Here is a 13,734-nt window from a genome sequence, read left to right on the forward strand (position 1 = left end):
GGCGCCCAGCCCTGGGCGCTGAAAATGCCTGGGGCCGTGTCGTCTCCGAATTCTTTTTGGATTCGTATCTTAAAATATATCTTTCCACAAACTCTTTCCCTATAAATATAGCCTCAAAACCGACGTGAAGGGAACACACAATTCCATAACCTAAGTATTGACTCTAGCCTTAAGCCTAGCCTCACGCTGCGAAATTGATCCGGCGTTCTGTCGCAATCGACCCAAAAGTCAAACAGAACGCATCCTGTCCCTTGTAGCTGATGATTTAAGCCTAAATACTAGAACACTTCTTAGAAACCCGAGATTCGTTAAATAAAAGGAGAAATAGCAAAGCCAAGTGGTTAGTTTTCCGAGAACCGTAACGCACCTCTCAAGGCTGCGTTGTAATGTGTCCCTCATATGATTTAATCGCTTTTATCACCCTTTTATAAAATTGTCGAACTATTAACTTGATTGATCTATCACGCCTAATAAGACAATGCCTTGGACAATTGAATTATCATGCTAGGTACCTTAAATCAATCTAAATAAGATAATCACGATCGATTTAGTGTTATGTGTTGCATATTGCTAAAATCAATTCAGAATAGTTTAATAGTTTAACGCATGTCCCTTCAATTATTTATGCGGATCTAGTAAGGATAACCTGCCTCTGGAGTTATCGATGAGCACTCCTCTCGGTAGTTACAGTCCCCTGAACTCTCAATCTCTGCTCTGCGGGTGTACGTTGAGCGATCCCCACACCAGGCATCACAAGGGAACCTATGGCCGTCGTGGTCGAACATAATTGCACTCCCTTTATGTCACGATAACCGGGTTTTGTCAGTTTTTCTCATTGTCGTTAAAAACTTAATGGCGACTCCTATATTACTAGTCAATTGGGTGTAAACTCACAGGAAATCTAACTACACTTGATCTGACGACGTCACGCCCACGAGGGACGAGGTCTCGCATTAGCCTCGTGCTTTTTCGACGCCCTCACAGTGGCGACTCCGCTGGGGATGTTAATGAGATACTCGTGCTCGTAAGTAATCAAAATAGCCGAAGGGTGAAACGATCCTACCCCGCGTTTATTTCCCTATCAAGTTGGGACGACCTGAAAATCAGCATATTAATGTGAACGGACAGAACCGCATTACGAATCTCGGCTCCCTTGGCATGTTTCATCTCGGGAGTTGGGACTAAGGATACCCATCGCCAACCGGGGGGTGCATACGCTTCGAATGTTGTCTACTCGGCACTTTTCGCTAGTAGTACACCCGTCCCAAACCCAATCGCTCGCCCACTAAGGTCCCTCTCATTGGTGCATGCCCCCTTGGCTTACATCGTGATTGGCCTCTTGGGACGAAATTCGTCTGTTGAATGCACTACCTCGACCGGGGCATGTGTTGGATCTACGATAGAAGCGGTACCAAGCCGGCGCAAATATTACCCATAGAAGCCTATCATAAACTACGTGACATATTATTTTTGCTTCATGTTGTAATGTTAGTTATGTGTAGCGAATTACGTGATTGTGTTATGATTGTGTGTGACAAATAATGTTAGAAAACCAACGACCCTAAAAATTGCCCAAACATTCATAAACACCAATTGGCCAAAGAGTTATACCGATATACGTGTTCCGTAGCCCCGGGCGATCGCCACAAAAATAAGCGACGCCCAGGACGCCCTGTAAAGGATCCTACAATGCTGCACAACGCGTAAAGGACGTTATTAGGCGAGCACACAAAATTAAGTCGTATATACGAAAAAAGGATACGCGAACAGAATACGAGTACCAGTCAGGGACGCATTTTCAGCGCCCCTAGCTGGGCGTCAATCATTTTCAACGCCCAGAGCTGGGTGCTGAGCGCTGAAGTTGCTGCCTGGCCTTTTGGTCAGGCGCAGCAGCCTCGGTGCCCGCGCATAAAGTATACGTAGCAACAAAAAAAATCGTAACAAATTTGCTACGAGGACGTATGAAAAAAGGTACTCGATTCTAAGAACGACTTATAAAATAAACAACTCCTGGTGTCATCATTAGGCCTCCTATGACGACAATGTTCGGCACCAAAACCGAGCACGCTAATTAAATGACCTTGAATGTCACATGGGCAAAGTATTCAAAAACAAATAAAGTTTTCAAGGAAAAATAATGTTCGAATGAAAAATAAATAAATCCGAGTCTAGACTAGGCTATGCCAAAGTACAATCTAAATCCTAAGTCTTAGTTGTCTTATACATAGAATCGGTCCTAATGCTTGGTGTCGTTCTGCAAGTTAAAAGGTTAAACCATATTGAGTCTCCCTTCCTAACATTTAAAAGAAATCAATAAGCACCCATATGTAATTGTCATCCCTTGCTAAGAATCTACGGCCTCAATACTCTCTCTCACCAATAAAAAGAATATATTATGTAATTCAAGTATTTCCAAAAAGGAAACAGTCACATTCTGAAAGTCATTCCTCCATATTCTCACAACCCCCAAAGTGAGCCTAAGGTGTCAATACCATTGGCAACAAAAAATTAATGGCCTCAAGGCTCATGATCACATTGGGTCACGACTATCATAGTCCTCTCGAGCCACTCGCTCCTTGAAGTACTTCTATGTACGGACTAAAAGATTTCCCATGAATGCAACATGACGAACCATGAAAATACCCAAATCGGCATGCCATAAGGCTACCATTGGGGTAAAGAGATACACACTAAGAGGGAAGCCGCACTAATGATTCTAGCCTCGCAAAAATGAAAATTCGATCTCCCCAACTAACTACCTTGCCAACATTAAGCGAAATGGCGCATGACAAATGAACACCCAAGGGTTAAAATCTAAAGTGTCAACCAACGAAAGTTATGGTCCAATTAGCCTAAGTCTGAGAGTCGCTTGGTCAAGTATTATAGGCTTACGCCACGTCATTATTTTGGGTCTAGGCCACCTCCTTGTATTCATACACGGCTTATAATCAGAAAAATTAATGAAAGTTCGAGTCTAAATCACAACTTCCAATTAAATCCCGGAAACTGGAGTCTGAAAAGAAGCAAAAAATTATTTTCGATGAAATTCTTTCGTTAAATTTCAATAAAATAAAAACAATATTTTGAATCTACGCTATTTGCACATTTTAAGAAACAACTAAATACGCTTGCAAAGTAAGACAATTTAAAGGTCCACCCTAGGCCTACTAAAATTAAAGGTCCACTGCCTACCAAACGAGGCTCACTCAGTCTCGCCTCGTGGCTCAAAGACCACAACCATCTACCTTTTAGCCCAAAAAAAGGGGGAGAAATCCCAAACAAAAAAGGAAAAAAGAGAAAGAGAAAAGGGAAAGCGAAAAGAGCGAGCCATGAAATACTTAGCCCGTACCTCCCAAAGTGCGAAATTTACCTAAGTAAACGAAGGAAAAGAATTGAGTCAACCAATCCAAATCATACCACAAAAACTACATAAAATTCTACAATCTTCTACCCTTTCCAATCCTCATGCTTGACTAATACCTATACAAATTATCCTATCTCATTCAACCCATCTTTCAAGCCGTCTTGGGTCACGAATAAAAAAAAGAAGAGACAAATGAAAAGTACATTCTACGCTTAACGTAAAAAAATAAATATATAAATAATAAGAAAGAAACTTTGAAAAGCGCCCTTAAAGTTCGTCTAAAAAGAAAAAGAAGCATTTAGCGCACAAAAAAGATTCGCAAATATTTGGCACAAAACGAAAAGGAGCAGCACAAAAAGGCAGCCCAGAACACGTTTTCATCGCTCAGGCCTGGGCGCCAAAAAAAATAACGCCCAGCCCTGGGCGCCGTTCTTGCTTATCACTTTTCAACTCCCAATACCTAAAAGTGTTCGTACATTTTCCTATACACATGCGGAAGAATAACAAACACTTGGGGGTAGAAGATCGTATAAAATACGCAAAATACGCGAGCTCCAAAATTTTCGTACACTTATTTCACCCCATTTCAAACATTACGATTCCACTCGAACGTACTTGTTTAAAATCGACATTCTAAGAAACCATTTTCTGGCTAAGAACTACGCAAGACCTGATTCCAAATTAAATCTATTTAAGGCGGATACGTAGGCAATCCATGATTCGGTCCAACCAATTTGCAAAAATGTTAAAGCCTATAGAATAACAAGAATAAAAATAGAGTCCTTTATTGAAATTTAATTACCTGCAATCCAAATCGAAAGAAAAATTTAAGTCAAAGGAAAAATCCAAGTCATCAAGATGCCAAAATAAGCACACATCGAAAAATAATAAGGGCACGTACCCTTGCCAGAAGGAGCACTCACACTCCTAGGCACTTAGCCAATACTCAAAAGATCGCTTTGCCTCAATTGAATGGGGGCTAGCGCGAGCGTCCATGACCTCCAAAGTACTCGACTTGACCCTCCCTAAAGCAAAGTAACTCACTTAAAGACCTTCTTTCACCACTAGACACAGTCATAATCGCCAATAAGTAGTAAAGGCAGTAAGCTTGCAATAAAGAGGATTGTTCTACGGCATCGCCCCATCATTCCTTCGAACTCAGGGAACCCGTCCATGGTAATTCAAATGCTTGCGAATCCCCTTTGAGAAAAATCAGACATTGTCAATAGGACTTGGCACTTAACCAAGGCTCACCCTACTCAGACATATGACACGGGCATCTAAAATCGAAATCTGAAGGCATCATTAATGAGAAGACGTAATAGCAACTGGGGGCTAAAAATTGAAATGAAAGAGCTAGGGAAAGAACTAAGTATACCTTGACCTTTTGTGCAGACATACACCAAGTAAATCTAAGTCAATTTGAAAGCGGTTTATATTCCCGCAATTCTGGAAAAGACGGCCCTAAAAGCCTAAAGCATGTGCCACACGGGCACAAGTAATATCTTGACGCATGCACCCTGGCTTCCAGCAAATCCTTAGACAGCATTCCGAAAATCGTAACAGTATTTTGATTCACTCATGTAATCCTGTACGAACCCTTCTATAAGTCAACTTACTTAGGACACCTCGGATTGTACACAATAGAACTCGGATTTCAAATATTTTCAAAGACTTCTTCGAACATAATAAAGTGTCGTTGGTTTAAGCTAAGTATGCATTTATCTCGATATTGCAAGTGAGTCAAAAAGATTTCTAAATATGATTATGGGTAAAGAAAGGCACCTAGCTTTTGGTCAAGGCACACTTCAACATGTGACTACCTTGACCATGGCAATGTCGCACAATACGACATTTACAAGAAAAGTAGCAAATCACTACTCGAACGTACCTCGCACTAAACGAGTCTGGTTCAAACTATTCATGATCCATGTCACCATGAATGCATAAAAACGTATGCCAAGCATTATAGCACCAAGCCAATCCCGTAGCTACAATTGGGGGCTTGAGAAAAACACTCTAAAAATGCTCGAAATGACGATTTTATCACAAATTCTCGACGCTAATGCTATACACACGTCATAGGGGCACAATCCTAAGGTTTGATCGTGTAAAACGAACTTTAAAATGGCTACAACCCCTCCCAAATTCTAAGCACTACATAGAATATATAAAGTCACCCCACTAACAAGGGTAAATGAAAATCGCGAGTCACCAAAGCTCCGATCAAACTACTGCACATAACGCTCGCCCTACAAGCGCCCGTTACACAGTCTACGTCCTTCAAAAGATAAAGCGAAAGAAAAATCAAGGATATAAAAAAAAGGAAAGAAACATCTATGAATCCTCGCATCGAACGAAGTAATAAGCCGTGCACACCCACGCAGAAGGTGCTACACTTGTTCGAACACCTGAACGAGGCGTGATGAAATACTCCAATGCAAAAAAATTAATAATGATATATCCCAACACCTGGAGGAATTTTCTAAGACACGCTGTTAGGCCACACAAGCCTACGTCGCACCATAAGTTCAACCATCCTACGGTACAAGTCTAAAAAAAAAGAGTAAGGCATATTGCACTAATGCGGGCACGACCAAGAGCATATGTAAAAGAGGTAAAGACTACTTATCGCCCAAATTCAAAATGCAAGCCACACGACTTCTACATTAAGGATTAAAGGTATCAAAACATTACCTACCACGGAAGGGATAGCTCGCACCTACACGAGCGGAACCCCAAGGCATCTTTCTCGAAAGAACCTACAAAAATCGTACGCCAAAAGGAAGCATCCCAACATGCATGCTTGGGAGCTCCAAGCTACGAAACGACCATAGCAAAATAATAATAAAAAAAAAGTCTCAAAGCAAATGTTTGAACGATCGAAAGGGCACGATGCTTGAGCCCACTTCATGAATGGGCCTGAACCCTATCGAGATTCTAAGCAAACTATTCAACATCAGTCATTGCTCAATAAAAAAAATAAAAAAAATATGATTCAAGCGAACTGATTAATGGACCGCAAGCAACGGCCATTCTATGAACGCTCGTTTGCACATACATATCATCACTCGAAGTATCGAATATTCACGAACGCCTTCAAATAAAAAAAATATATACGTTCAAAATAACAACAAAAGCGATCAAAGTCTTACGCCTCAAGGTATGTTCCTCGGGCCATATAGACTCGCCCCAACTATTGCAATAACTGTACGCCTTAAGAGCAACAGTTCCTTTAAATAATTGCCCCAAAGAGACAAACACCGTAGTCCACCAATCGGCTACGGCTTCTCGAGAAATCATCACGATCACTCAACTCATTGTGATATCTAATAAAATTCTAAAGAAAAACAAAAGAGAAGAGAATACGTAGAATTTCCAAGTGAAATAAACGAACGAACAAGAGGCCAACTGTGTCATCAAAAGACCAGCCCAAACAGTATTTTCAATGCCCCACTTGGGCGTGATTAATTCTAACGCCCAGGCTTGGGCGCCGAAAATGAGCCCATGCCCAAAAAAGCCCTGACTTCTGTAGGGTCCTACCGTATCCATTCGACTCAAAAATTGCCTATTTTTTACTGAAAGTCGCACCTCACAACTTTTTTAAGAGTAGCACACCACTACGAAGATCGCTCGCACTTACGAGCACGATCCCAAACACGATCAAGGACATTACAAAATGCGTATCCCAAGGAACCTCTTTGACAAGAAATGACCGTCAAGCACGAGTGCTTGGGAGCTCGAAAGAAAATATATATTTCGAAAGAGAGTATGCAAAGTTAAAACAATATTCCCAGACTACGCTGTACGAAGTCCCGTATTTGGATAATCTCAAAAGATAAAACCGGATTACGACCTCAAGACAAAGGTCGCCGTTGATACTTATACATAGTCCCCTAATCAAGGACCCAAGTTGTGGCAAAAAGGGCCGTAAAGACTAGCTCAAAACCATGAAAGATGATGACCACGAGACAATGGTCCGTTCAAGCACGTTGTTAACCCACATTCAGGTTGCAACTAAATCCGAGCATCCCTCAAAAGAATTCGCTCTTACAAGAATGAATAAAAAGAAATTCTCAAAAGAAATCACAAGAACAAATGAAATAGGGACTTTCCCACCTCAATCGGGCAAGATCGCGGCACGTACGCCGTGAGTCCCAAATCGAAAAGACGGATTCAGGTTCGCTCACCTTCAGCGGGCGGGGTCTGCGTCACTGACCGCGCAGGTCCTCAGTTTTCGAAAATAAAAAGAAAATAAAATCTTCAAAACAAAACAGGATCACCATCTTCAGCCGGCGGGGTCTATGTCACAAACAACGTAGGTCCTTATTTTCAAAACATCAAAACAGATTCGTCCACTTCTATCGGACGGGGCATCCACCCTCAGCGGACAGGCTCGCCCACCTTCAGAGGGCGGGGTCTGCGTCACTAACCGCTCAGGTCCTCAGTTTTCGAAAATGAAATCTTCAAAAACACAAAACAGGCTCGCCATGCCGGTGGGGTCTACGTCACAAACCGCGTAGGTCCTTATTTTCAAAACATCAAAACAGATTCGTCCACTTCTATCGGACGGGGCGTCCACCCTCAGCGGACAGGCTCGCCCACCTTCAACGGGCGGGGTCTGCACATCTAACCGCGCAGGTCCTTAGTCGCTGCAGCGATAACTTTTTCTAGTTTCCCTTTCCCAAAAAATCAAAGAATTGGTTTTCCGTTTTCCCAAAAAAAGCGATGTGCTGGATTTTCCTTCGTTTTACGTCCTATAAAAACAAGGGGGTTTTCTCGTTTAGCTAACCTTATAAAATGAGAATCTTTTAAAACGTTTTACCTCGTGATTGGGCTTGCCAGGCCTAGTTACACTTTATAGCTTTGATTTCGAAAACATCTTTAGATACTTCCAATGACAAAGTGAGGGAGTTTCTATACTATCGGTTAACAGATTCCAATGACACGTGAGGAATGTGTTAACACTTCAAGTGATGACCCTTAAGTCAAATGTTATCACTCAGGGGCTCGTGAGACCCTCGCAAAATAGGTCACATACACCATGGCTTGTATGACGCACTCCGTCTAGTACTTTGACCATTGTCTCATCTCGAGACTCCGTCAAAGTGTGGGCTAACTGTAGACACCTACTTTTGTCCCCATTCCCGAAAGGGAAGGTTCGATGATGAGAACACAAAACTCCACTTGACAACGCATCTCCTATAAAATAACGAATCTCAATCACCCTTTCATTTCAGCCAAAACTGCTATTTATAGAAACCTGCTAAGAATAGTAACTGCCGTAAAAGGTAGTTGTTAAAAGTGGCAAAGTCATAAAAGATAGAAACCTGTCAGAAATAGGTGTTGCACTGCAACATAAATCCTAAAGGAGATAGAAATTGTATTCCTGGTATAATTCGAAAATAAGAGTCACGTATGAACTAAACTCCTAACGAACCTAGAGTTCGTAACGGGCCCAGACGCATTCCGTCATAAGTTAATACGCACTAAAAGACTCGGATAAATCTCCCAAAAAGCTCCGTGTTCTAAGAGTCCAAATCTGACAAGAACTCGGCCCAGATCACATTTTCAACGCCTAGCCCTGGGCGCCGAAATCTTTGGCGCCCAGTCCTGGGCGCTGAAAATGCCTGGGGCCGTGTCGTCTCCGAATTCTTTTTGGATTCGTATCTTAAAATCTATCTTTCCACAAACTCTTTCTTATAAATATAGCCTCAAAACCGACGTGAAGGGAACACACAATTCCATAACCTGAGTATTGACTCTAGCCTTAAGCCTAGCCTCACGCTGCGAAATTGATCCGACGTTCTGTCGCAATCGACCCAAAAGTCAAACAGAACGCATCATGCCCCTTGTAGCTGATGATTTAAGCCTAAATACTGGAACACTGCTTAGAAACCCCAGATTCGTTAAATAAAAGGAGAAATAGCAAAGCCAAGTGGTTAGTTTTCTGAGAACCGTAACGCACCTCTCAAGGGTGCGTTGTAATGTGTCCCTCATATGATTTAATCTCTTTTATCACCCTTTTATAAAATTGTCGAACTATTAACTTGATTGATCTATCACGCCTAATAAGACAATGCCTTGGACAATTGAATTATCATGCTAGGTATCTTAAATCAATCTAAATAAGATAATCACGGTCGATTTAGTGTTATGTGTTGCATATTGCTAAAATCAATTCATAATAGTTTAATAGTTTAACGCATGTCCCTTCAATTATTTATGTTGAGCTAGTAAGGATAGCCTGCCTCTGGAGTTATCGATGAGCACTCCTCTCGGTAGTTACAGTCCCCCGAACTCTCAATCTCTGCCCTGCGGGTGTACGTTGAGCGATCCCCACACCAGGGATCACAAGGGAACCTATGGCCGTCGTGGTCGAACATAATTGCACTCCCTTTATGTCACGATAACCGGGTTTTGTCAGTTTTTCTCATTGTCGTTAAAAAATGAATGGCGACTCCTATATTACTAGTCGATTGGGTGTAAACTCACAGGAAATCTAACTACACTTGATCTGACGACGTCACGCCCACGAGGGACGAGGTCACGCATTAGCCTCGTTCTTTTTCGACCCCCTCACAGGAGATAACACACTTTATAACACCAACCAGCAAACATCGAGAAGTATTTTCAGAAAATAAAAACTTACCCCTTCTATAAGTGGTTTCTTCTTATTTTTGGAGAACTTTTCCTGAAGTAGGGATTTGGCTTCTTCAATCTCACGTTCTTCTATTTCCTTTTGGATGCGCTGAATTTTCCTCTTCTCAAGTTCAGAATAAAGCCTTTTCTGTTCAGCTTCCACATTACTTTTCTGTAGCTGTAATCTCTTCGACTCTTCCTCACGTTCCTTTTAAGACACCAAAGCAGTCAAGTCTCTAAAATAGAACAACTTCCTGAATTAAAGGTACAACAATGAGTGAACAAACCCTTCTTTAAAAGTTGGCGTTCTTGTTCCTCTTTGCGCTGTTCAATGATTGTTTTACGAGCAAGAAGCTTCTTATGTTCCTTCTCCGCAAGCTCAGCTAAACCAGGAAAAGTATCTTCGATTTTTGATGCTTTGTTAAGGGGAGGATATATCGTGGACCTTGCTTTATTCAAAGATTCAACAAGCGCTGTAAGGTGATTTCTCACGGTATCAAATTCAAGATCCTGCATCAAACATCATCATCGGTCAAACTACTTTACCTGGTGACATCAATATATATTCAAGATCCTGGATACCACAATCTTAACCGACGCAAAACACGTAAAAGACCATCAATAAATCTGAATGTTTGACGACTTAGAAGCCCTTGACTCAAGAAAACAGTAGCTTTGAACATCCTGAAAGACTTCTCTTAATAATGGTGATTCTTAAAATGGTAACATCAAATCACATAAAACCGATCAGAGAAAATTTCTCTCTGTATATGGTTATTCTAACTCTCCCTTGATAGATAAGTCAGATATAGTAAACAAACACCATGTATAAAAGCAATTACAATAACAAAATATGAAATTCATGTGAGGCTGAAAGAATGTCCAATAACTCCTAAAGATATAACAACAACTAAAATATACACACCAAAAGAAAGAGTCAATGAGAGGTGGAAAAAACACTAAATTCTACTGAACGTCAGGATATATTGGACAAACTTTAGGACAAGCCAATGTGTCAAAAAAAGTTAATATACATAATACATCGGTGCCAGACACAAGAGCTTACCAGAATACTAAACGAAACAGCACCATTCATATGGTCAACCTTCATTGTTAAGAACTTATGTTTGATAGCATCTACAAAAATCTTTTCCACAATAGAAAAATCGAAAAATGGAATTATCTGGGACAAGCTCTCAATGGTCATCGTCTGGTAAACATGGGAAGCCTGCAACGTGAAAACTAGGATATCAATGAAACTGAGGGAAGCTATGGCACAGTGTACCAAGGTACACTAACAAAATACACTTGGTAGAGATGCAAAAAGAGCAAAATATTGCACCTGTTGTAGCAATCTAAGAGTTGCTAGCTTTTCCAAGGCAAGAACATACTTTGACAATTGCACTTCTGATACAGAAGAAGCTGAAGGGAGTTTCCCGCCATGCTTAGAAATTTTGTTCAACAAGGGCTGAACTTTCAAAGACAAATCCAAGGGCAGAAACTCATGCTCTAGGAGATGATAGAGATATTTAACTTCCAGAAGTACACAAGACATAACACCTTTGGTGACCTGCCAATTGAATAAAGAAAAAGAGATTAGATGACATGAAAGAGACGAATTTCTGCCTCGAAATCTTTCAAGTTTTCAACATTGATTATCTAAAACAATGACCAGTTGGAAGGGCATACCAGTTGCGAAAGAAGAGCTGAGCGTGAGAGCTGTCAGAATTAGAAAAATAATAGAGCTATCATATTGGGAAAAAGTGTATATAAACACAAAAATAATAAGCAAAACAAACTAATGGGTGGACAATCTAACTTACCACTTCTCTGCTCTCAGGTTTGGGATCAAGATTAAAATTAATAAGATTAGACCTCCTCATATTCCGCTCTTTCTCATTTTCCAGTTCCAAATGAGATGCACCACGTGTATGATCATAAGGAAGAACTGAGAGGGAAGCCAAAACCACAGATGATGCTATCGCCTGCAAGTCCTTTTGGCTTAAGTTCTTGTTGAAGTTCTTTTGAAGCAAGAAAAGCTTTAGCCAAGCATATGCAAGAGAAGCTTCTTATGTTCCTTCTCCACAAGCTCAGCTAAACCAGGTTGTAAGGTGATTTCTCAAGGTATCAGATTCAAGATCCTGCATCAAACATCATGATTGGTCAAACTACTTTACCTGGTGACCCTAGTATCTGGAACATCAATATATATCCAAGATCCTGGATACCACATTCCTAACCGACGCGAAAGACCTAAAAGACCATCAATAAATCTGAATGTTTGACGACTTAGAAGCCATTGACTCAAGAAAATAGTAGCTTTGAACATCCTGAAAGTCTTCTCTTAATAATGGTGATTCATAAAGTGGTAACATCAAATCTCATGAAAGCCGATCAGAGAAAAATTCTCGTTGTATATGGTTATTCTAACTCTCCCTTGAGAGATAAGTCAGATAACAATGACTCGTTTATTTTAGATGATAGTAAACAAACACCGGGTATAAAAGCAATTATGATAACAAAATATGAAACTGATGTGAGGCTGAAAGAATGTCCAATAACTCCTAAAGATATAACAACAATTAAATGTACAAACCAAAAGAAAGACAGAATGAGAGGTGGAAAAAAACACTAAATTCTATTGAATACATCAGGATATATTAGACAAACTTTAGGACAAAGCCAATATGTCAAAAAAAGTTAATATACATAATGCATCGGTGCAAGACACAAGAGCTTACCAGAATACTAAACGAAACAGCACCATTCATATGGTCAACCTTCATCGTTAAGAACTTATGTTTGACAGCATCTACAGAAATCTTTTCCACAACGGAAAAATCAAAAAGTTGCATTCTTGACACTGTATGCACTTCTTGTAAAGTGAGAAGTAGAAAATTGTAGTTCTAATTCGCTCAATGACCAAATAAAAACAAATTTCTCCATTATGGCAGGACTAAAGTTGCATTCTTGCATACATCTGAATCTCTGTTGCCTAACCCTTGGTACCAGCCCCAACAGGGGCAATGGTCTAATGTTGATGATACCAGAAATCATTAATTACTGATCTGGAAAACAAGGCAATGACATTCATGAATTTGTAAAACCACCAAACATGAGTCAAAATTGCAAAAGTTTTGTTTTTATATAAAAATAATGATGTACAGTAGCCAACATGATTTTTTTAAAACCTCTAAATTCACATCAAGGCTTAAAGGGACCGGCACAAGTGCATGTTTAACATTAACCACATGAAATCGTGAGTGAGAAAGGAGGCATATAATTCAAAGAGATTGGTAGCTACAAAAATTTTTTGCAACATAAAATTGCTTGGACATTGTCCTACCTGCCAAAGTTCATGTTCAGTGGCAATCTTTAGTTGCTCAGACCTCGTGTCCAGATACAATTGCAAGCTTTCTGGAGCTGTCAGATCAGGCCTGTCACGCTGGTCCTTGTATTTGTTCAGATTTAACAAATGGTTCCTGATTATTTCACATAGTCGACGAAATTCCGTGGTACGTTTGTATTGCTTGCAGAATTGAAAAGCACGATGTGCCGTCATCTGCAAAAGAATACAGCATAATTTAGCCCTTAAGTACTTAATATAATACATAATACAAATCATAAAATAACTACCATAACAACTGTGGTACTTTCTCCGTTTTTCTCTCACAAAATGTATATTAGTACTAGTAAGTAAGGGAACTATCCTGTTGATCATTCATATC

General features: G+C 40.3%; 1 pseudogene; it reads right to left on the bottom strand.

Annotated features, from left to right (window-relative positions):
* LOC110792400 (eukaryotic translation initiation factor 3 subunit A-like) overlaps positions 1-13,734 on the bottom strand; it is a 44,620-nt pseudogene that overhangs the window by 1,246 nt on the left and 29,640 nt on the right.

The sequence above is a fragment of the Spinacia oleracea genome, chromosome 3 (assembly GCF_020520425.1).
Source record: "Spinacia oleracea cultivar Varoflay chromosome 3, BTI_SOV_V1, whole genome shotgun sequence".
Classification (NCBI taxonomy): domain Eukaryota; kingdom Viridiplantae; phylum Streptophyta; class Magnoliopsida; order Caryophyllales; family Amaranthaceae; genus Spinacia; species Spinacia oleracea.